The sequence below is a fragment of the Pseudorca crassidens genome, chromosome 5, assembly GCF_039906515.1.
Source record: "Pseudorca crassidens isolate mPseCra1 chromosome 5, mPseCra1.hap1, whole genome shotgun sequence".
Lineage (NCBI taxonomy): Eukaryota > Metazoa > Chordata > Mammalia > Artiodactyla > Delphinidae > Pseudorca > Pseudorca crassidens.
Window position 1 is genome coordinate 115607940 of NC_090300.1, and position 23031 is coordinate 115630970.

At 35.3% G+C, this 23031-nt stretch overlaps 1 long non-coding RNA gene across 1 annotated transcript in view; it reads left to right on the forward strand.

Annotated features, from left to right (window-relative positions):
* Positions 1–3177: 3177 nt before the first annotated feature.
* Positions 3178–23031, forward strand: part of LOC137224545 (uncharacterized) — a 124024-nt gene continuing 104170 nt past the window's right edge. The window contains exon 1 of the long non-coding RNA XR_010943377.1: positions 3178–3320. This is a non-coding gene — a long non-coding RNA (uncharacterized lncRNA). The remainder of the gene's footprint in view (positions 3321–23031) is intronic.

A 23031-nucleotide genomic window follows, 5' to 3' on the forward strand; every position in this document is an offset into this window, starting at 1 on the left:
CACACTATCTCTGTGGTATTTTTATAAAAATGCATAACCTCAATATAATCAAGAGAAAATATCCATAGAAAATACCAGACAAGCCAAAATTGATGAGGAGTCTAGAAAATATTCATACTTCATATTAGATAGGACTATATTACCATTACTATTAGTTTTTAAGTGTAAATGTGAGAAGGAGTGTACAAATTCAAGTTGAGAAACCAAAGAGAACCCACTCTGGTGGTTACTCTAACTCGACACCCATCCTACACTGTTCTAGTTTGCCTTCTTCTACAATAGATATTTTAAAAATAAAAAGGAAATAAGTAAAAAGCAAGAAGTACATTTTCCAGATTATGTTGAAGCTTGGATGCCCAGAGACCCTCCTGAGATTTGGATATAGAAGGGAGCAATAAGAGATGGCTGCTGGAAGACTGAAATATCTTGTGAGCATAATGATAGAAGACTCTGTTTCCTCTAGGTCCCTGTGCACACATCTGCTTTATAGAACCATAGCTGCAAAATATTGTGTGGTAGTAGTATCAGTGTTTTCCACTGTCAAAATCCTGTGGAATTGTTGGCTATTTCTTTTTTTTTGACTGTATTGCCACTGGTTTCATGTAAAATTACCATTAGAGGCTTTAGTAAAAGCAACTGAAATCACTTGATAACCTAGTAAATTAATTCAAAAGGTTAAATGCAGAGGATAATAATGCTAAACTGATGAAGAGTTCTAACTAAATCAGTATATAATGGTCAGAGCACATAATCATATAGCCCAGAGAGAAAGGATATGGTGAACCTGAACAGCTTGCTGCACTGCTCTGACTTACCTAGAAATTCTGTAGTTACTTATATATGTGAGTATTTTTTAGAGCCAAACTCCTGTTACATTATTAAAAAGCAGTCTGTCCTGGCTTTATTGGTCAAGGTGCTCCAGAGAAACAGAAGCAATAGGATATATATATATATATATATATATATATATATATATATATACACTGAGATATTATATATATGAGAGAGTGAACATGAGAGAGAAGAAAAAGATTTATTTTAAGGAATTAGTTCACAGATTGTGGTGTCTGGCAAGTCAAAACTGAGGGCAAGCCAACAGGCTGGAAATTCAAGTAAGAGCTGAAGTTGCAGTTTTGACTCCTAATTCTTCAGGGCACAGCAGGCAGGTGGGAAACTTAGGGAATGTTTCTATGTTACAGTATTAAGTTCAAATTCCTTCCTCCTAGGGGAAACCTCAGTCTTTGCTGTTAAGGCCTTCAACTGATTGGATGAGGTCCACCCACATTATAGAGGGTAATCTACTTTACTCAATGTCTATTGATTTAAATGTTAATCACACAGAAACAATATCTTGACAACAACATCCAGACTGCTGTTTGACCAAACAACTGGGCACCATGGCCTAAGCCAAGTTAACACATAAAATGAAGCATCACTCCAGCCCATTATATACCTAGTCCCACAGTATTGCTTACACTATTTTATACTAAATTATATTGAGATTCTGACTCAGTACATTCTATTTCATAGGCTAAAATTGCTTACAGACTAACTTGTAGATATTTTATACCTCCAACTGGAGTCAGATCTGTATACTACAACCAGGCCAGACAGAATAGAACTTCTTAGATTCTTGTATATCATCCAGTGATGAAGATAATATATGAGACTGTTGGAATACAAAATGCCAATAATAGCACTCAAAACTTCTCAAGATAAACAATCAAAATTAAAAATTTCCTATCAATTTTATGTTCTGAAGTTCTTAGATTACTGTTTACTAACAGAAAGTTATTTCTATACTGAAATTATCTAGGAATTCTATATACTCTTTATTTGAGACTCTTTATTTATTTTGGGGTTTTCTCCCAAAAGACCAGACTTCTCCACTCTGGTATACATGGGTGGAAACTGACCATTAATGCCTGAGTAAACTTATTACAAAACTGACAATATTAGAATAGAGAAAAGTTGAATTCTTTATTATATGTAATACAGAAGTATGTGGGTTTATCTGTATTTCTTAAGGACTCAAGTAATAACTGTCTTGAGTTTGAGAAAGTATAGACTCTGAAGACATTGATAAACTCTAGGGCCTTTCAAGTTGACCTGAAAAAATGGTGAGCTGTAAGCCTCAAAAATAGAAAAGGGTGTTTAAGTCTAGGAATGAAATATTTAAATAAGTCAATGTATTAGTGGTCATTGTGTCAAAATTTGCATACAAATATGAGTATGGCTCTACTCATCCAAAAACATGTAAACAAGTAGTTAAAATCTATTATGATAATAAATTTTGACCTTATAAAATTAAGCTAGAGTAGGATAATCCTTTCTGACTTAACTGCCTTCCTATATTATTGTATGTTTGAAAAATAGGATAGCTCTTAAAACATGATTGAGCTAATTAAAAATATAGAGAATTCTAAATATACCTAAATATTTCTAGCATCCTTCCTTTTATAGGGTAAAGGAGTGAAGCTCTTGTGTTGCCTAGCATCTGTATGGGAAATGTTAAAGATGATTTCCTTGTAAAAGACACATTAGCAGTTTTATTATTCTTAACTTACGGCCTTACATAGGAGGACATGAAAAGGAATGTTTGAAGAAATTAGTTAACTGATTAAAATTCAAGTACAGGTGCGTAAGAACAAAGGATGATTGTACCCTCAATCCCCTTGTTTTCCAGAGTGACATCATAATATTTTAAAATAAATATAGCAGAAGGTAATATAGCAATAATTAACATTTTGGGTTCTTTTTAGGTGAGAAATCATTAGTTGATTTAAAACAGATCAAGCAAAACAAAACCCCACAAATGTTAACTCATTCATGTGAATTTAAAACATATATAATAGCAAAGCAGTTACATGAATACAAGAAAAAAAAAGGAGAATGGTTCTTCAGGACCTAGTATAGGAGAATAGGTTGTATACTTCATGATCATATTTATTTTCAGCTGAGAAAGTATTGGTTAGATATTGCTACATAAAGCTGGGTAACAAACTTAGAATCCAGTCAGCAAGTTCAGCTCTTCTGATCTCACCTGGGCTCGTTTGCATGTCTAAGAGCTGGCTGGGGCTCAGCTGCGGGAGATTGATCTTGGAAGGGCAGTTCTGCTACGGGAAGGAGATCTGTTTTGGCTCCTCCCGGCTACCGTAGGCTGGGTTCAGGTCTCCTTCAAGTGTGTTCAATTGGGGAATTAAGGATAAAGAAGCAGCAGCTACTCAGGGAAGGAGTTTTTGTGGCAATGGGAGACGTACAAGAGAGCAAATCCAACTCCAAGAAAATATTGAAGCCTCTCCTGTGTCGTGTTTGGCAAGGTAAATCACATGGGCAAGCCCAACGTTGAGCGGTGATTGGGGTGGGGGTGAGGGGGGAGTGAATTTTGCCACCAGGGGTTCTTAAGGGGAAGGGAGTGAATTTTTTCAGAATGATCTCCTCTCCTTTATTCAGTCCTCTTTTCCGTATTCACGTCCCCGTCACCTGAAAAAGCTCACTGACCCTATTCCATGATTGCCAAAAGTCTCATCCAATTACATCAGCTTGAAATCCAGTATTTCATGATCTATTTACGTGTCTTCAGGTATTTACTTTTGAAATGAAGACCTATGATATAAAGAAACAAGTTATATCTGTCTCCCAAACATCTACCATATAATGCTAAAACAGGAGAAAGATAATAGTAATGAAGTGTTCTTTCTGGAGAAGGAAACATAGCAGTCACTCTTTCATGGCAAGTCCAAAACCTCATGGAGAAAATGTTAACAGGTCTCTCTACCTTGGCTTTAAGAAATATACTTCCTTTAGACTTCTAAGTAGGGGTTCCCTAGTTCATTTTTCTTCACAGTCCATTACTCTGTTTTCTGGAAGTTTCTTTAATTATCCTGCTTGGTTTTATCTGGAAATATTTTTGAATAATATTTCCTTTTTGGCAATGAAGCTGCTTTCTCAACGTGCTTTTTGTTATTTAGAAATTTGGGTGCCAGAGTCCTTATCTTAATCTCATTCTCTTTTATTCTAGGCTGGCAGTGATTTTGCCAGTAAAGTTATTTTAAAAACTTAGAAATTTTCAAGGCATTTTATTTTAGTAGTGCAAAAGCCACATGATAACTTTTATAGACATGCATCTCCATATATGCTTAATCATGAATATTTTGGTCCATTAGGCTTTGCTAGAACCACGCTTTTAATCTTTCTATAAGTAGTTTTTACCAGACAAGAAATTCTAATAGGAGTAACCATAGTTCATTAAGAGGTTTTAACAAAGGCAGGATGGCCTGCCCTTGGTTTGGTCGATGCCCACTTGGTATATATTAATGCTTTTAGTATTTCTCTAGGCTATTATTAATTTGAGAATGTTCTCCTGTATGGAAACGTTGGTGTTATGAGTTGAACTGTGTCCCCCCAAAAGATATGTTGAAGTCCCAGCCACCAGTACTGTAATCTTATTTGGAAACAGGTCTTACAGAGGTCATTAGGTTAAAATGAAGGTGGGTTTTTATCTAATACACCTGGAGTCCTTATAAAAAAGTGACATTTGACACAGAAACAAACGTGCACAGAGAGAAAACCTTGAGGAGAAACAGAGAGAGAGTGCCAGGTGAAGAGTGGAGTTATGCTGCTACAAATCAAGTAATGTTTAGGGCTACCAGAAGCTGGAAGAGGTAAGGAGGGACTCTTCCTATAGGTTTCAAAGGGAGCATGCCTCTGCTGACACTTTGATTTCTGACTTCTATCCTCAAGAACTATGAGAAAATAAGTTTCTGTTGTTCAAACTCATCTAATTTGTGATACTTTGTTATAATGGCCCTAGAAAACGAATACAATTGGAGACAAGAAAGGATTTTACTTTCCATCCCTTGTGATTTGAGTTCTTTATATTTTCTCTAAGTTCTGTTATTTGTACACACACTTGCCAAGTATTTTTCCTAAGCTTGTCTTTCTTGTATTACCTGATTAAAATGCAGTGTTTTATTGAAAAAAAGAAAGGAAATTCACACAATAATGTGATCAATGGTACTCAAAATCCCTAGTCCCAACATTAGGTGGACCTTCAAAACTAAACAGAAAATTTGTATTATCCCTTAAAAATTTCCCTTGTCATCATTTTAAGTGTAATTCTGCCACTACAAACTAGGCCAAAATACTTAAGCCCTATACTCTAACACTGCTCTCTAATTTTCAGATGTAATCAATTTCACTAACTAAGAATACAGGCACTGGAACAAAACTACCACTTACTAAGTATGTGGTCATCTGCTAGTTACTTTAGTTTTCCATTTCAATTTCCTCATCTGTAAAATGAAGTTAATAATTGTATCTTTCTTGTAAGATTGTCATGAGCTTAAATGAACACAGAATGTATTAGGTATTCAGTAACTGTGAATTGTTCATTAGTAATAGTCATAGCATATGTTCTTAATTCCAACTTCAAAAAATGAGTAGAAAACATTCATCGTAAAATTACTTAAAATTTTGATATTTGTTATTTTTATTTCTACTTGTTATTTTCATTTCCTTCTTCCTCCTTTCTACACAGCCTGGCCCAGTCTGGCTTCACCCCCACTTCCACCTTCCAAATATGCATTACAATGCTGTTGATTTTCCAAGGCTAATTTATCAATCCAAGTGACTTCTTTCTTCTTAACTCTATTTTCTCTGATACATGTTACACTGTTTTACATTTTGCTCATAAAACTCTGAAGGGACAAGAGGATGCCACTAGTTAGAGGCTGAGGGCTGAGGATAGACTCAAAAAGTCAGCTAAAATGAACATGATCTACATTACACAATAGGGTAATATTGAGTCCTTGTGGCAGATTTCCTAGAAAACAAACAAAAAACATGTCCACAAGACACCCACCATTTTGATATCTCTCACTAAGAGGGCAGTTTGATAGAACTATAACAGCATTTCTCTCCCAGCCACCAATACATTCTCAGCTCCAATACTTGTATGAAGTACAAAAGTAGCTCCCCAGATGTCCCTTCTAGGAATGACTTTTTTTCCTTTAAATGTTTAGGAATATAAATATTATATAAATATGAATATAAATATAAAAAGAGGAACTGTCATGATTAATTTCTCAATTCTCTTTTGTATTTTAGAGCTCACAGTATTGTTTATTTTTGACTTCTCTGTTACAACATCAGGCTTTATCCATTTGTCAGAATAGAATTTCTCTTCCTTTGCTACTCCATTAGCTTCTTATTTTCATTGCCCTATTTCATTGCCTTATTTTCATTTTCCTATAGCTGATCAATACCATGTTAGGCTGCACACGGTAGCAACTTATATTCTTTCAGAACTTGCCACTAAGAGAACGTGTGAGGGTACAGGATTAGCCAAACAGCAACACCTTTCTCCTCCTCATCATCAAAAAGCATTTTACTAGTTCCTATCATTATTTTTTGTATCATAGAAGAGAAAGCACAATGATAAAGACCACAACATTTATGTTCTCACAAAGAACTCATTTCCATTGCTTGAATTCATATCACTCAAGAATTTAAAGAGAGAAAGAAAAAAAAAAGCTGATCATATTTGGATGTGAAAAAAAGTTAATTTACTCATGTCCTTGGTATTTTGTGGACACAAGATAGAGACCTTATTTCTATATGTATTGAAGCTCAGATAAAGCTGGTAAACAAGTAAAAAGTTTCTGTTTCAGAGCCAAAATAAAGTGATGCCAGTTAAATCTAATGAGCTAAAGTAACTACTAGTTTTATATTAAGTAATAAGAGTGCTATTTTAGTGATAACTGTGACATTTTAATAACATTCAATATATTCTTTCATTTTCTCTTATATATGCTACATTTCATCTTGTAAGTTTTAATCTGGAATATATGGGGCCTTATATTAAAACATTAAAAATGTCAATAACAAAAAACTACATATTTTCTATTCCTTTTGTAAACAAATTCTGTCTCAGGTCAAAGCAGGGATATATTTAAAGAGCATTTTCAAGTTTGTAAAATTGCAAAACTTATGATCTCATTGTTTCTGTAGTAAACTTATAAAATTTAATGTACTCCTGACAAATGAATTCTGTCACTCTACAGAGACACTTCTCAAGTTGTACTATAAAGAGATTTATCTTCTTCATTTGGATCAAAACCAGTGCTTATGAGACAAAGTTGGTTCAAAGGTGAAACTTAAGTTTCTTGTTTCTCAGAGTCTGGTCTTTCCTTATTCAAGACAAATAATAGCTCTACCAAAAGTATGAAAACTGTGTGAAACCAGCAACTCAGAAATTTATTGTCATTGAATTTATAGTTTTGTCTTTTTCTAATCTCTAAGGCAATTTATCTTTACCTTTTTCTTAACTTTGTTTATTAATCATCTGCTTATCACACTGAGTCCCTCCTTTCTCACATCAGTCTCGATGCGTAGCTCTCTTGGCATGCTTCACACCTCTCCTGGGGTGACTTCTCTCCTCTACCTCAGGTTTGTTCCAGCTTCTTCATCTTGAGTAGGTCTCCTCCTTGCTTTTCACTTTTATTTTCCTGAAATATATTCCGTAATATCTTTCAAAAAAATTGTGAACAAAAATAACCTTTCTGTATAATGAAGTATCACCTCACACCAGTCACAATGGCCATATCAAAGAATCTACAAATAATAAATTCTGGAGAGGGTGTGGAGAAAAGGGAGCCCTACTACACTGTTGGTGGGAATGTAAATTGGTACAGCCACTATGGAGAACTGTATGGCGGTTCCTTAAAAAACTACAAATAGAACTACCATATGACCCAGCAATCCCATTCCTGGGCATATACCCAGAGAAAACCATAATTCAAAAAGATACATGCACCCCAATGTTCATTGCAGCACTATTTACAATAGCCAGGATATGGAAGCAACCTAAATGTCCATCAACAGAGGAATGGATAAAGAAGGTGTGGTACATATATACAATGGGATATTACTCAGCCATAAAAAAGAACAAAATAATGCCACTTGCAGCAACATGGATGGACTTAGAGACTGTCATACTGAGTGAAGTAAGTCAGACACAGAAAGACAAATATCATGTGATATCACTTATATGTGGAATCTAAAAAAAAGGGTACAAATAAACTTATTTACAAATCAGAAGTAGAGTTATGGATATAGAAAACAGACTTATGGTTACCAGGGGATAAGAGGAGGAAGGATAAATTGGGAGATTGGGATTGACATATACACACTACCACATATAAAATAGATAACTAATAAGAACCTACTGTATAGCACAGGGAACTCTACTCAGTACTCTGTGGTGACCTATATGGGAAAAGAATCTAAAAAAGAGTGGATATATGTATATGTATAGCTGATCCACTTTGCTGTACACTTGAAACTAACACAACATTGTAAATCAACTATACTCCAATAAAAATTTAAAAAAATAACCTTTCTGTGATCTTACATGTCTGAAAACACTTTCCTCTGCCCTAACAGTTTGCAGTTTGGCTGATAGGACATTTATCAAGTGAACATTATTTTTCCCTCATCCATTTGAAGACTTCTGTTGTTGTATTCAGTATTACTAATAAGAAATCTGGTGAAAGTACAACTACTAGTCTTTATAAGTAAACACTTTTTGTCATTTTTCCTCTCACTTTTATTAGCATTTAGGATCCATTTGTCTTTGTAACTTTGATATTTCCCAAAGGAAAGTCTATTTATAGTCTCTTTAATTTATCCTACTTGCCATTCATTAAGCAATTTAAGTTTGAAATTCTGTGTCTTACTTAAGCTGGGAAATTTTTTTCTTAAAATTTCTTCAATGATTTTTTTCTTCTCCAGTCTCTCATATTACTCTGGAAACAAATTGACATGCATGTTACTACATCTGGAGTTTTCTGTCACTACTAGTATTTATTTTATAGTTTTCATCTATATTTCTACTTTTGTACTATATTTTAAGAGTATTCATGGAATTAATCTTTGTGCCAAAAACTCTCCTATTCATTTAGCCCATTATGCTAGTCAACCATCTATTGAGGATATTATTCTTGTATCAGTATTTCTTCTCCTAAATATATTAGTTATGGTAGATTAACTGTTTTAACAAATGAATACCATATCTCATTGGCTAAACACAAAAATAGTTTATTTCATTGGCTAAACACAAAAATAGTTTATTTCCTTCTCACATTATTGTCCACTGCAAATAAGCTGAGGGGTTCCCTGTTTTGCAGAGATAGGTTCTTTCCATTATGTGTTTCAGTCATTCTTTAGAGTCCTGGAGACTCCATCAGGCCCTCTACTTCTGTTTGGCAATAACAAACGACAAAGAATAAGAGGAATCTCAAATGAGGTTTCAGAGGCCAGGCTGAAATGCTTGAGTCATGGAAAAAGAAATTAAGTTTCTGACTAGGAAAAGGCTTCTGTGCTACACTAAGAAATTTGTATTTTTCCTGAATGCAATGAATCTTGGAAGTGTGTTAAGATTTTTAGTCAGCCCCATCAGTTGTGTGGTTTAGAAACATCACTGTGGCTGCTCTGTAAATTATAGATCTCATTTGAGCAAAGACAACTCTTAGGAGAATGTTGTCAAAAACCAGATGATAAATCATGATGTTTTTGGACCGTGGGCATGAACATGGGTAAGAGGAGAAGTGAGAAGACTGAAAAGATGATATTAGGAAGCAACAGGGACTGGTGATGATTGAGGGTTAGTGCTGGGAAAATGAGAAGTCAAATAATACAGGCAAGTTTCTAATTTTCACTGTGGGGTGGATTGTATTTACTAAGGTAGGGAATTTTGCAAGAGAAGCACATTATAAGAATTGAGTGGGGAAATAAATGGAGATGCTCACTAAGGCTTTGGGTTTGTAGTTTTGTAGCTCAGGAGAGACATAAAGGCAGAAAAAAAGACTTAGAAGGTATCACTTTACTGACCCTAAAAATGGTAAAATAATAAATGGGAGTTAAAGAGTATCTATTTTCATTATATTCATAGCACTTAGAAAACTATAGTATTAAATATGTTTTTCTTTTCATAAAGTAGTATGTGAGATGATGGGAATGATGTTTAAGATGGGAGATTTTGAACATATTGAAATACTGATGAAGAGCTAATAAAAGTAAAGATTATTCTTAACTAGCAAATAAACTGGTTTTTATTTGGAGAGTGAGGGCAGATAGAGCCCAAAGCAGGAATAAAGGCATTTGTCTTGACAATAAAAAGAAAGGCCTCTTCCATAATGATGAGAGGGAAAGATACATTTACATAAGGACCAATAAGTTTTGAGGATTAATGCAGTTCTTATCTCATGGCATTTTCTCTGTAAAGTTGAATGTAGACTAGTGAGACAGGGTGTTTGACAAATGTGAGATTTTAATAGAGGTACTGTGGAGATGGGGGAGAAGAACTCATTAAGGAAGGTATGCAGAGGATTCAGTATTTATTTCTGAGTCATGCAAAACAGCATTACAAGAACCAAGCTGTGGCTTGAAGGGGAGATAGATGCATGCTAACCAGCAAATCAAAAAAAAACCTTACCATTATGTGTATCACTCTTGAGAAGGCTTGAGTAAGAGCATGGTTTCAATAAAATATATGGGAGGTGTAGAATGAGCAGAGATATACAGAAATAGGTAAGCATTTTCCCAAAATGGTTCATAGATAAATGTATAGTTAGTTTGTTGGCTGGAATAGGAAAGGAGCTGGCCATTTATTTTGGAGCTAGATCATCCAAATATTAAATGTCCTAATGAAGGTATTTGCTTTTATTCTATCACTGCTGATGTTCCAAGAAAAAACAAATTGAGCTTACTGGATTTGGGAGGAAGAAGGAAGGAAGTGCACACTTAAAGATATATTAGAAATGATTTTTGTACTTTCTCTTTTTTAAAAATAAAGAGATAGTCTTCCTTGAATGTAGTCTTGCATCCCTATAAAAATTCTTACTGGGCTTCCCTGGTGGTGCAGTGGTTGAGAGTCCGCCTGCTGATGCAGGGGACATGGGTTCGTGCCCCAGTCTGGGAAGATCCCACATGCCACGGAGTGGCTGGGCCCATGAGCCATGGATGCTGAGCCTGAGCGTCCGGAGCCTGTGCTCCGCAACGGGAGAGGCCACAACAGTGAGAGGCCTGCGTACCGCAAAAAAAAAAAAAAAAAAAAAATTGTTACTAATTTTAACATAACTAGGACCACCAGGAGAACAAAGGCATACAAAAACATCAGAAATATATTTCCCAAGTTTAGGAAGAATTTCCACTAACAGCATGTGAATTGTACTGGGTTCAGTAAAGAAACACCATTGACAGTTCACACATTCATAGCTCTATCCTGAGCAGAGCAAATTTTCAGGGAGACTTATTTTGCCTTTGTATACTGCCTAAGTATATTATATCAGAAACCCAGACCTAACCAAGGCTTTCTATTATATGAATGTAGCCTCTTTGAGGCAACTGGATTGTTAGCAACCTCACTTCTTTCTCCTAACAGGATCCTTCTCTCAATATCCACTGAAGAACAGAAAATCCTGGTAAAGAATCAAACTGGTGGTAAGGAGGGACATGTAAAGGTGGTTGTATATTCCATTTATAAAGAATCTATAGTTTAAAGGTGATAACAAAACTTAGAGGAAAAACTACTGGTAAATATTAGGACTATGGAATTTTCATGTTCTTCATTCAGGTAATAGGTGTAGGACACATTCTCACCTCAGTCCAGAATAGGTGAATTAGATTAATTCTTATGGAAAACTGGAAACTGGATGAAAGCTGAGTGCATTCAGCTCTAGGTAGTTGAACCCTGAAGGAAAAATTAAATGAAGTAAGGCCATATTATACAATGTGTTCACTAGGAAATATCAGGCTTGGATATCACTTCTCATTTGATGCTAAATAAAATGAGAGGCGCATGGGTCCTGAGAAAATGCACTCTGAAAGAGGACAAAAAGAAATAAAATTTCATAATTCAGAGGAAAAGCATAAATTTTAAAATGATTTTAATAAAAATCTGAATACAGTTTAAAAAAAAATTGACATCAATATGCTGCCTCCCCAAAACTTGAAAGAGAAATCATAGGAATAAGTAAGACACCATGGAAAACAAACAAAAACTAAACAAAACCAAAGCAGGTATACATAAGAAACTAAATGATATAAGAATGGATTTCGGCTTGGACCTTCAAGATGGTGGAGGAGTAAGACATGGAGATCAACTTCCTCCCCACAAATATATCAAAAATGCATCTACATATGGAACAACTCCTACAGAACACCTGCTGAATGCTGGCAGAAGACCTCAGACTTCCCAAAAGGCAAGAAACTCCCCACGTACCTGGGTAGGGCAGAAGAAAAAAGAAAAGACAGAGACAAAAGAATAGGGACAGACCTGCACCTCTGGGAGGGAGCTGTGAAGGAGGAAAGGTTTCCACACACTAGGAAGCCACTTCACTGGTGGAGACGGGGTTTGGGTGGGTGGTGGGAAGCTTTGGAGCCACGGAGGAGAGTGCAGCAACAGGGGTGCAGAGGGCAAAGTAAAGAGATTCCCTCACAGAGGATTGGTGTCAACCAGCACTCACCAGCCTGAGAGGCTTGTCCGCTCACCCACTGGGGTGTGTGAGGGCTGGGAGCTGAGGCTCGGGCTTCGAAGATCAGATCCCAGGGAGAGGACTGGGGTTGGCTGCGTGAACACAGCCTGAAGGGGGCTAGTGTGCCACAGCTAGCCAGGAGGGAGGCTGGGAAAAAAGTCTGGAACTGCCTAAGAGGCAAGAGACCATTGTTTCAGGGTGTGTGAAGAGAGGAGATTCAGAGTACCGACTAAACGAGCTTCAGAGATGGGCGTGAGCTGCGGCTATCAGGGTGAAAACCAGAGACCAGCATGAAATGCTAACGTTGATGCTGCAGCCACCAAGAAGCCTGTGGGCAAGCGCAGGTCACTATCCACATCTCCTGTCCTGGGAGCCTGTGCAGCCCACCACAGCCAGGGTCAACTTTCCCAGGAGAACACACAGCATGCCTCAGGCTGTTGCAACGTCATGCTGCCCTCTGCCACCACAGGCTTGCCCGGCATTCACTACACATCCCTCACCCTGGCATGAGTGAGCCAGAGCCCCCTAATCAATGGCTCCATTAACCACTCCGTCTGGGTGAAGAACAGATACCAGAGGGCAAACTGCATGGAGACGCAGGGCCAAATCCAAAGCTGAACCCCAAGAGCTGTGTGAACAAAGAAGAGAAAGAGAAACTTCTTCCAGCAGCCTCAGGAGCAGCAGATTGAATCTCCACAATCAACTTGATGTATTGTTGATGTATGTATTCACTCTACCGGGAAGCATACACAAACCATGACCTGCATCTGTGGAATACCTGAATAGACAATGAATTATCCCAAAATTGAGGAGCAAGTGTAGATTTGGGGTTTGCTGTATGTGACTGACTAGGTTCTGATTTATAGGTTTATCTTAGTTTAGTTTTTAGCACTTGTTATCATTGGTGGATTTCTTTATTGGTTTGGTCTCTTGTTTTTTAATTATATATATTTTTATTTTAATAATGTATTTTTTTATTTTAATAACCTTATTTTATTTTGTTTTTTTAAATTTATTTCTTTTTTGCCTTCCTTTTCTTCTGAGCTGTGTGGCTGACAGGGTCTTGGTGCTCTGGCCGGGTGTCAGGCCTGAGCCTCTGAGGTGGGAGAGCTGAGTTTAGGACGTTAGACCACAAGAGACCTCCCTGTCCCAAGTAATATCAATTGGTGAGAACTCTCGCAGAGATCTATGGCTCTACGCTAAGACCCAGCTCCACTCAACCACCAGGAAGCTCCAGTGCTGGACATCCCATGCCAAACAAATAGCAAGACAGGAGCACAACCCCACCCATTAGCAGAGGGGCTGCGTAAAACCATACTAAGTTTACAGACACACCAAAATATACACCACTGGATACGATCCTGCCCACCAGAAAGACAAGATCCATCTTCATACACCAGAAGGCAGGCACCAGTCCCCTCTACCAGGAAGCCTACACAAACCACTGAACCAACCTTACCCACTGGGGGCAGACACAAAAAACAACGGGAACTATGAACCTAACCCAGCAAAAAGGAGACTGCAAACACAGTAAGTTAAGTGAAATGAGAAGACAGAGAAATAATCAGCAGAAGAATTAGCAAGGTAAAAACCAACCACACCAAAAAAATGAAGAGGAAATAGGCAGTCTACCTGGAAAAGAATTCAGAATAATGATAGTAAAGATGATCCAAAATCTAGAAAATAGAAGGGAGAAAATACAAGAAACGTTTAACATGGACCTAGAAGAACTAAAGAGCAAACAAACAGTGATGAACAAAACAATAAATGAAATTAAAAATTCTCTGGAAGGAATCAATAGCAGAATAACTGAAACAGAAGAACAGGTAAGTGACCTGGAAGATAAAATAGTGGAAATAACTACTGCAGAGCAGAATTAAGAAAAAAAAATGAAAAGAATGGAGGACAGTCTCAGAGACCTCTGAGACAACACTAAATGCACGAACATTTGAATTATAGGGGTCCCAGAAGAAGAGAAAAAGAAAGGGACTGAGAAAAGATTTGAAGAGATTATAGTTGAAAACTTCCCTAATATGGGAAAGGAAATAGTCACCCAAATCTAGGAAGCACAGAGAGTCCCATACAGGGTAAATCCAAGGAGAAACAGGCCAAGACACATATTAATCAAACTATCAAAAATTAAATATAAAGAAAAAATATTAAAAGCAGGAAGGGAAGAGCAAAAAATAACATACAAGGGAATCCCCATAAGATTAACAGCTGACCTTTCAGCAGAAAGTCTGCAAGCCAGAAAGGAGTGGCAGGACATATTTAAACTGATGAAAGGGAAAAACCTACAACCAAGATTACTCTACCCAGCAAGGATCTCATTCAGATTTGATGGAGAGATTTTAAAAAACTTTACAGACAAGCAGAACCTAAGAGAATTCAGCACCAGCAAACCAGCTTTACAACAAATGCTAAAGGAACTTCTCTAGGCAGGAAAAACAAGAGAAGGAAAAGACCTACAAAAACAAACCGAAAACAATTAAGAAAATGGTAATAGGAACATACATATTGATAATTACCTTGAATATAAATGGATTAAATGCTCTAACCAAAAGACATAGACTGGCTGAATGGATACAAAAAGAAGACCCATATATATGCTGTCTATAAGAGACCCACTTCAGACGTAGGGACACATACAGACTGATGGTGAGGCATGGAAAAAGATATTCCATGCAAATGGAAATCAAAAGAAAGCTGGAGTTGCAATTCTCATATCAGACAAAATACACTTTAAAATAAAGATTATTACAAGAGACCAAGAAGGACACTACATAGTGATCAAGGGATCAATCCAAGGAGAAGATAGAACAATTGTAAATATTTATGCACCCAACATAGGAGCAGTGCAATACATAAGGCAGATGGTAACAGCCGTAAAAGGGGAAATCAACAGTAACACAAACACTGATAACCCACCGATAGATAAATCAACAAAAATGAAAATAAACACAAGCTTTAAATGACACATTAAACAAGATGGACTTAATTGATATTTATAGGGTATTCCATCTGAAAACAACAGAATACACTTTCTTCTCAAGTGCTCATGGAACATTCTCCAGGATAGATCATATCTTGTGTCACAAGTCAAGCCTTGGTAATTTTATGAAACTGAAATCATATCAAGTATCTCTTCCAAACAAAATGGTATGAGACTAGATGAAATTACAGGAAACAATCTGTAAAAAATACAAACACATGGAGGCTAAACAATACACTACTTAATAACCAAGAGATCACTGAAGAAATCAAAGAGGAAATCAAAAAAATACCTGGAAACAAGTAACAATGAAAACATGACGCTCCAAAACCTATGGGATGCAGCAAAAGCAGTTCAAAGAGGGAAGTTTATAGCAATACCATCCTACGTCAAGAATCAAGAAACATCTCAAATAAACAACCTAACCTTACACTTAAAGCAATTAAAGAGAGAAGAACAAAAAAACCCTCAAAGTTAGCAGAAGGAAAGTAATCATAATGATCAGATCAGAAATCAAAGAAAAAAAATGAAGCAAACGATAGCAAAGATCAATAAAACTAAAAGCTGGTTTTAAGAAGATAAACAAAATTGATAAACCATTAGCCAGACTCATCAAGAAAAAAAGGGAGAACACTCAAATCAATAGAATTAGAAATGAAAAAGGAGCGGTAACAACTGCCATTGCAGACATACAAATGATCATGAGAGATTACGACAAGGCAACTATATGCCACTAAAATAGACAACCTGGAAGAAATGGACAAGTTTCTAGGAAAGCACACCCTTCTGAGATTGAACCAGGATGAAATAGAAAATATAAACAGACAAATCACAAACACTGAAATTGCAACTGTGTTTAGAAATCTTCCCAAAAAAAAGGCCCAGTACCAGACGGATTCACAGGTGAATTCTATCAAACATTTAGAGAAGAGCTAATACCTATCCTTCTCAAATTCTTCCAAAATATAGCAGAGGGAGGAACACTCCCAAACTCATTCTGTGCAGCCACCATCACCCTGATATCAAAACCAGACAAAGATGTCACAAAAAAAAGAAAAGTACAAGCCAGTATCACTGTTGAATATAGGTGCAAAAATCCTCAACAAAATAGTAGCAAACAGAATCTAGCAGCACATTAAAAGGATCATACACCATGATCAAGTGGGGTTTATACCAGGAATGCAAGGATTCTTCAATATATGCAAATCAATCTGTGTGATTCACCATATTAACCAACTGAAGGATAAAAACCATACGATAGTCTCAGTAGGTGCAGAAAAATCTTTCAACAAAATTCAATACCCATTTATGATAAAAAACTCTCCACAACGTAGGCATAGAGGGAACTTACTGCACCATAATAAAGGCCATATAAGACAAACCCACAGCCGACATCATTCTTGATGAAAAACTGAAACCATTTCCTCTAAGATCAGGAACAAGACAGGGTGCCCACTCTCACCACTATTATACAACATAGTTTTGGAAGTCTGAGCCCCAGTAATCCGAGAAGAAAAGAAATAAAAGGAATCCAAAATGGAAAAGAAGAAGTAAAACTGTCATTGTTTGTAGATGACATGATACCATACATAGAGAATCCTAAAGATGCTACCAGAACACTACTAGAGCTAATCAATGCATTTGGTAAAGTAGCAGGATAGAAAGTTAATGCACAGAAATCTCTTGCATTCCTATACATTACTGCTGAAAAATCTGAAAGAGAAATTAAGGAAACACTCCCATTTACCACTGCAACAAAAAGAATAAAGTACCTAGGAATAAACCTACCTAAGGAGATAAAAGACTGGTGTGCAGAAAACTCTGAGACACTGATGAAAGAAATTAAAGATGACACAAACAGATGGAGACATATACCATGTTTTTGGATTGGAAGGATCAACATTGTGAAAATGACTTTGCTTGCCAAAGCAATCTACAGATTCAATGCAATCCCTATCAAAGTACCAATGGCATTTTTCACAGATCTAGAACAGAAAATTTCACAATTTTTGTGGAAATACAAAAGACCCCAAATAGCCAAAGCAATCTTGAGAAAGAAAAACGGAGCTGGAGAAATCAGGCTCCCTGACTTCAGATTATACTACAAAGCTACAGTAATCAAGACAATATGGTACTGGCACAAAAACAGAAGTATAGATCAATGGAACAGGATAGAAAGCTCAGAGATAAACCCATGCACATATGGTCACCTTGTCTTTGATAAAGGAGGCAAGAATATACAATGGAGAAAAGATAGCCTCTTCAATAAGTGGTGCAGGGAAAACTGGACAGGTACATGTAAAGTAATGAAAATAGAACACTCCCTAAAACCACACACAAAAATAAACTCAAAATGGATTAAAGACCTAAAGGTAAGGCCAGACACTATAAAATTCTTATGGGAAAACATAGGCAGAACACTCTATGACATAAATCACAGCAAGATCCTATTTGTCCCACCTCCTAGAGAAGTGGAAATAAAAACAAAAATAAACAAATGGGACCTAATGAAAATTCACATCTTTTGTAAAGCAAAGGAAACCATAAATAGGAAGAAAAAACCCCTCAGAATGGGAGAAAATTTTTGCAAAGGAAGCAACTGACAAAGGATTAATCTCCAAAGTATACAAGCAGCTCATGCAGCCTAATATCAAAAAAACAAACAACCCAATCCAAAAATGCGCAGAAGACCTAAATATACATTTCTCCAAAGAAGATATACAGATTGCCAACAAACACATGAAAGGATGCTCAACATCACGAATCATTAGAGAAATGCAAATCAAAACTACAATGAAGTATCACCTCACAGCAGTCAGAATGGCCATCATCAAAAAATCTACAAAGAATAAATGCTGGAGAGGTTGTGGAGAAAAGGGAACCCTCTTGCACTGTTAGTGGGAGTGTAAATTGATACAGCCACTATGGAGAAGAGTATGAAGGTTCCTGTAAAAACTAAAAATAGAACTACCATATGTCCCAGCAATCCTGCTACTGGGCATATACCCTGAAAAAAACCATAATTCAAAAAGAGTCATGTACCACAATGTTCTTTGCAGCACCATTTACAATAGCCAGGACATGGAAGCAACCTACGTGCCCATCTACAGATGAATGGATAAAGAAGATGTGGCAGATATGTACAAAGGAATATTATTTATCCATAAAAAGAAAAGAAATTGAGTTATTTGTAGTGAGTTGGATGGACCTAGAGTCTGTCATACAGAGTGAAGTATGTCAGAAAGAGAAAAACAAATACTGTATACTAATATATATAGTATCTAAAAACAAGAAATGGTTCTGAAGAACCCAGGGGCAGGACAGGAATAAAGACACGCATGTAGAGAATGAACTTGAGGACACAGGGAGGGGGAAAGGTAACCTAGGATGAAGTGAGAGAGTGGCATTGACATATATACACTACCAACTGTAAAATAGGTACCTAGTGGGAAGCAGGTGCATAGCATAGGGAGATCAGCTTGGTGCATTTTGACCACCTAGAGGGGTGGGATAGGGAGAGTTAGAGGGAGATGCAAGAGGGAGGGTATATGGAGATATATGTATACATATAGCTGATTCACTTTGTTATACAGCAGAAATTAACACAACAATGCAAACAGTTGTACTCCAATAAAGATATTAAAAAAAATGGATTCCAAGGGGAAAAATTCTAATAGATTGAAATCTACTTTGGAGTAAAAAAACTAAGAAAAAAAAGTTCTATAGAATGCAGCGGGGAAATGTTTTTCTTAATAGAAGCAAAAAGGATGAGAGGGGAAATATACCAGAGAATTTCCCTAAGGAAATATTATTTTACATATGTAAATCTGGGGGTGTATCTGGTTATATTTTCAGAAACTGAAAAATAGTTCTTTTAGGAAATATTTAGACAATGATAGGCTATTGATCTCAGTCCTTTTAACCTAGGACTCATAATGATAACAAAAATAGGTATACAAAATACTCATATATTTAATTTCCCTGAAATAATATTTTGCTGACCTCACTGGTTTTCAGAAAATGCATTGAAAGTATTTTTTATTTATTGTACTCCATCACCTTGAAATAGTTGTAGAAATTAAAAAATAATAAATTGAGGCATTTTTTTAAAAAGGAAGGAGTAGAGAATAGCATTCTTTACCCAACTCTGTCGTTAACTTGGGAAGTTTCCTTGTGGAAGTCATTGAACATTGTTAAAACACATCCTGTTTTTAATGTAACACATTCTGAGAATTTCTAGAAGATATACTTTTGGCTAGATTCCCTGCTTTGTTATGCTCTATCCTGCCAGCTGGGGTCTCTGGAGTATATTTTAATTACATTGAGGGAAATTGTAGTAATAAGAAAAAAGTCTCCAACACTGTTTCAATGATTAATTTTACAGGAAGCTTTATGAGCAAAGCATTTAATTCACTTACAAAGTCTTCATTTGTGATGTCATTCGTAACAGCATAATGATGGGGTATGGAAAATTTACAGTGATATTTTTGAAAAAATGAAGGTATTTTAAGACAATTTCAGAGGTAATATATACCTTTTTCCAAGGTGAAGGTAGCTATAAAGAGTGAATATATATGTGTGTGTGTGTGTATATATATACATATATATATGTATGTGTGTGTTTGTGTATTTTTTAAACCGGAAGTGTATGCAAACTTGCTACACATAGATACTCTGCACTGGTTAGTTGTGCCTTAGGAAGTATTGAATTATACCATCACTGATACTTTTTTCTGTAGTCCTGAAAGCCTAAAATTTCATAATATGTTGATGAAAATATTACTCTCATTGAAAAACTTTATCATCTCTTTTCCTCCATGATTAACTTTTGAATAAACCATAGCTACAAACACACAATCAATTTTATTATAACATCTACTATTTCTCATAATTTTCAGTGTGTCCCAAATCTGGGGAAAGAAAATCTTTTGGCTAAAACCTTTTTCCATTTTGCCATTTATATTCATATATAAAGTGAAGGACTGCCATATAATACTAACCACAGTAATGTGAATAAAATTTTTTTAAAGTGAAAAAAATGTTTAAGAAGTAAAAAATATAAATAATGAATGAACATGGTAACTGGAAGCAACTGAAAGCCCTTATGAGGCAATTTTATAGTACATGACCTTAAGTATTTATATAAAATATTTGCAAAATTACCTTCATTAAAACTTTTATATATTTTGCAGAAATATATTGAGTAAGAATACCAGTGTTAGAACAGAGATTATGCAATATTTGACACATTTATGTGAAGGAAAAATAAATTACCTGGAGAGCATATTAAAAATGCAAATTTTTCAGATTCTGTGGAGACCAACTGAATTAGAAATTCCAAGGGATAGGTCTTGAAATACATATATTTAACTAGTGATCTAGATGACTTTATCTGAGTGAGTAGCATCTAAAATTAGTATTGGATTCATATGTGAAGAGCTATAGAACAATGGCATGAGATATAGATTTTAAAGTTGCTGTAGATTTTAAATAAGATAACAGATTTACTTGATAAACAAAAGTTGAAATTTTTAAAAACTCATTAATAAAAGACCTATGGATTTAAGACAAGAGGGAATCCTTTCTTATCTATCATGTTGGTTATATTTTAGAATGGAAATATGCAAAATATTATGTCTAAGAATTTTATTCAAGGAATATTTTAACAAGGAAAAACAAAAATTAATAAAAATCCCTGTTGGAATTATACATATACAGTAGTTATATTACAATACATATGAAAATAGAATACTATGTGATCATTAAAATACTGATGCAGAAACTTACTCATTGAAGTGGCAATACAAAATTAAATTACATTACAGAAGAGAATATGTAGTATGATCAGATTTTTTTTTATAGAACTCAATAGAAATATTTTTATGGTGAAAATGTAGAGAAGAAAGTAAACTATAAGTTCAATGGTAATTTTCTGTGACTGGTTGAGTTTTGTTTTGCTTAATTGCAAATAAGCAAATTCCTTGTGTGTGTGTATTTATGTATGTGTTACATAAACATTACAAGACTATTGTTAATGTCAAAAATAATTACAGGCCCTTAGTATATCCTTGCAACTGTTCTAATTCAATTAGATCTTTATAACAATGCTATTTCTTAATTAATGTTACTATTAAACAGGGAAGTCAACCCAGGCAGGTCAAGTGATTTTCCCAAATTCATACAGCTAGTGAGTGTATATTACATATTATTAAAAATTTTCTAAATTATATAAAGACAATAGTATTGATAATTTAGTTTATAGCTTCTATTTTACCATGTTATTTGTATAATTTAAAAATATTTTACAGCCTCATTTTTTAAAGATTTGGATGGTATGTTTAAAACAAAAACAAAGTTTATCATTTATTGTCAACACTCAGTTTTCAGAGAAAAATTCAACAAATTCAGTCTAATGTCTGATTTAATATTTATTGCTTTTATCTTTCTATATCATCACTATAAGATTTTATTAAGGATAACCACGTCTAGATGCTATCAAAATCATTCAGAATGCAATCTGACTTCCAAAACTGAATGTAGAATATATCACGTGTGATAGAAGATTATTTCTTCTAATTTTACTTTTAAGTTTACTTTAAGCTTGTTCATGCATGGATATATATGTATATATCTTTCTATATACATACATACATATATATCTTCATTTTGAAAAAATAGAAACTTTTATTAAATAAATTTTTAAGGGAGTTGAAAAAAAGCTGAATATACTTCATTTGAGAATATTTATATTGTACTCTTGGCTACAGTTTGGAAAGTGGCAGTGTATTGAAGGAATAAAGTGAATCAAAATATCATTGCTTGGGCAGAGTTACATAGTGTGCAATGGCAGAGTTACATAGTGTGCATTTGCAAAGTTAAAAACTAACACTTCTCTTGACTTCTCTACCGCCTGCTTAACTGTATGTTTTCTATAGCTATTGCAACCAATAGGACAAGATGAGGTTGAAAATCTACCTAATAGGTTATGTTTTTTGGTCAGATTATTTAGACTAGAAAAAATGTAAAACATGATTTAAAAGCATATTATAAAACCTCTAAAGCTGTTGTTTGCTAGTTCATTTTATTCAGTTTAACAGAGGCGTTGGGCTAAGTGCTGTGGAAAAAAAGAAGAATTACAGTCTGTCCTTTTAGGAGCTCCCTACCTAGGTAGAGAAAGAAAGAGAAAGAGAGAAGGAGGAGGAGAGAAGGAGAAAGAGAGAATGAGAAAGAGAAAGAGAAAAGAGCATTTTTGTAATACAGTATGGTAAGTGCTGTGATAGACTTTCAGGAGGATAGAATGGGAACGTGGTCCAACCTTTGTGGTTAGGGTACTTAGATTAGGCTTCATGAAGGAAATTTGTCTTAAAATGTAAGATAGGTTAAAAAAAAAAGAAATTAAAATTTATATGAGGGCAGAGAGAGGGAGAGGGGCTAAAAAGGTGTTTGTTTTTTTCTGACCAGAAATAATAGCAGAAATAAATAGGAAGGAAGGTCTGAAACAGT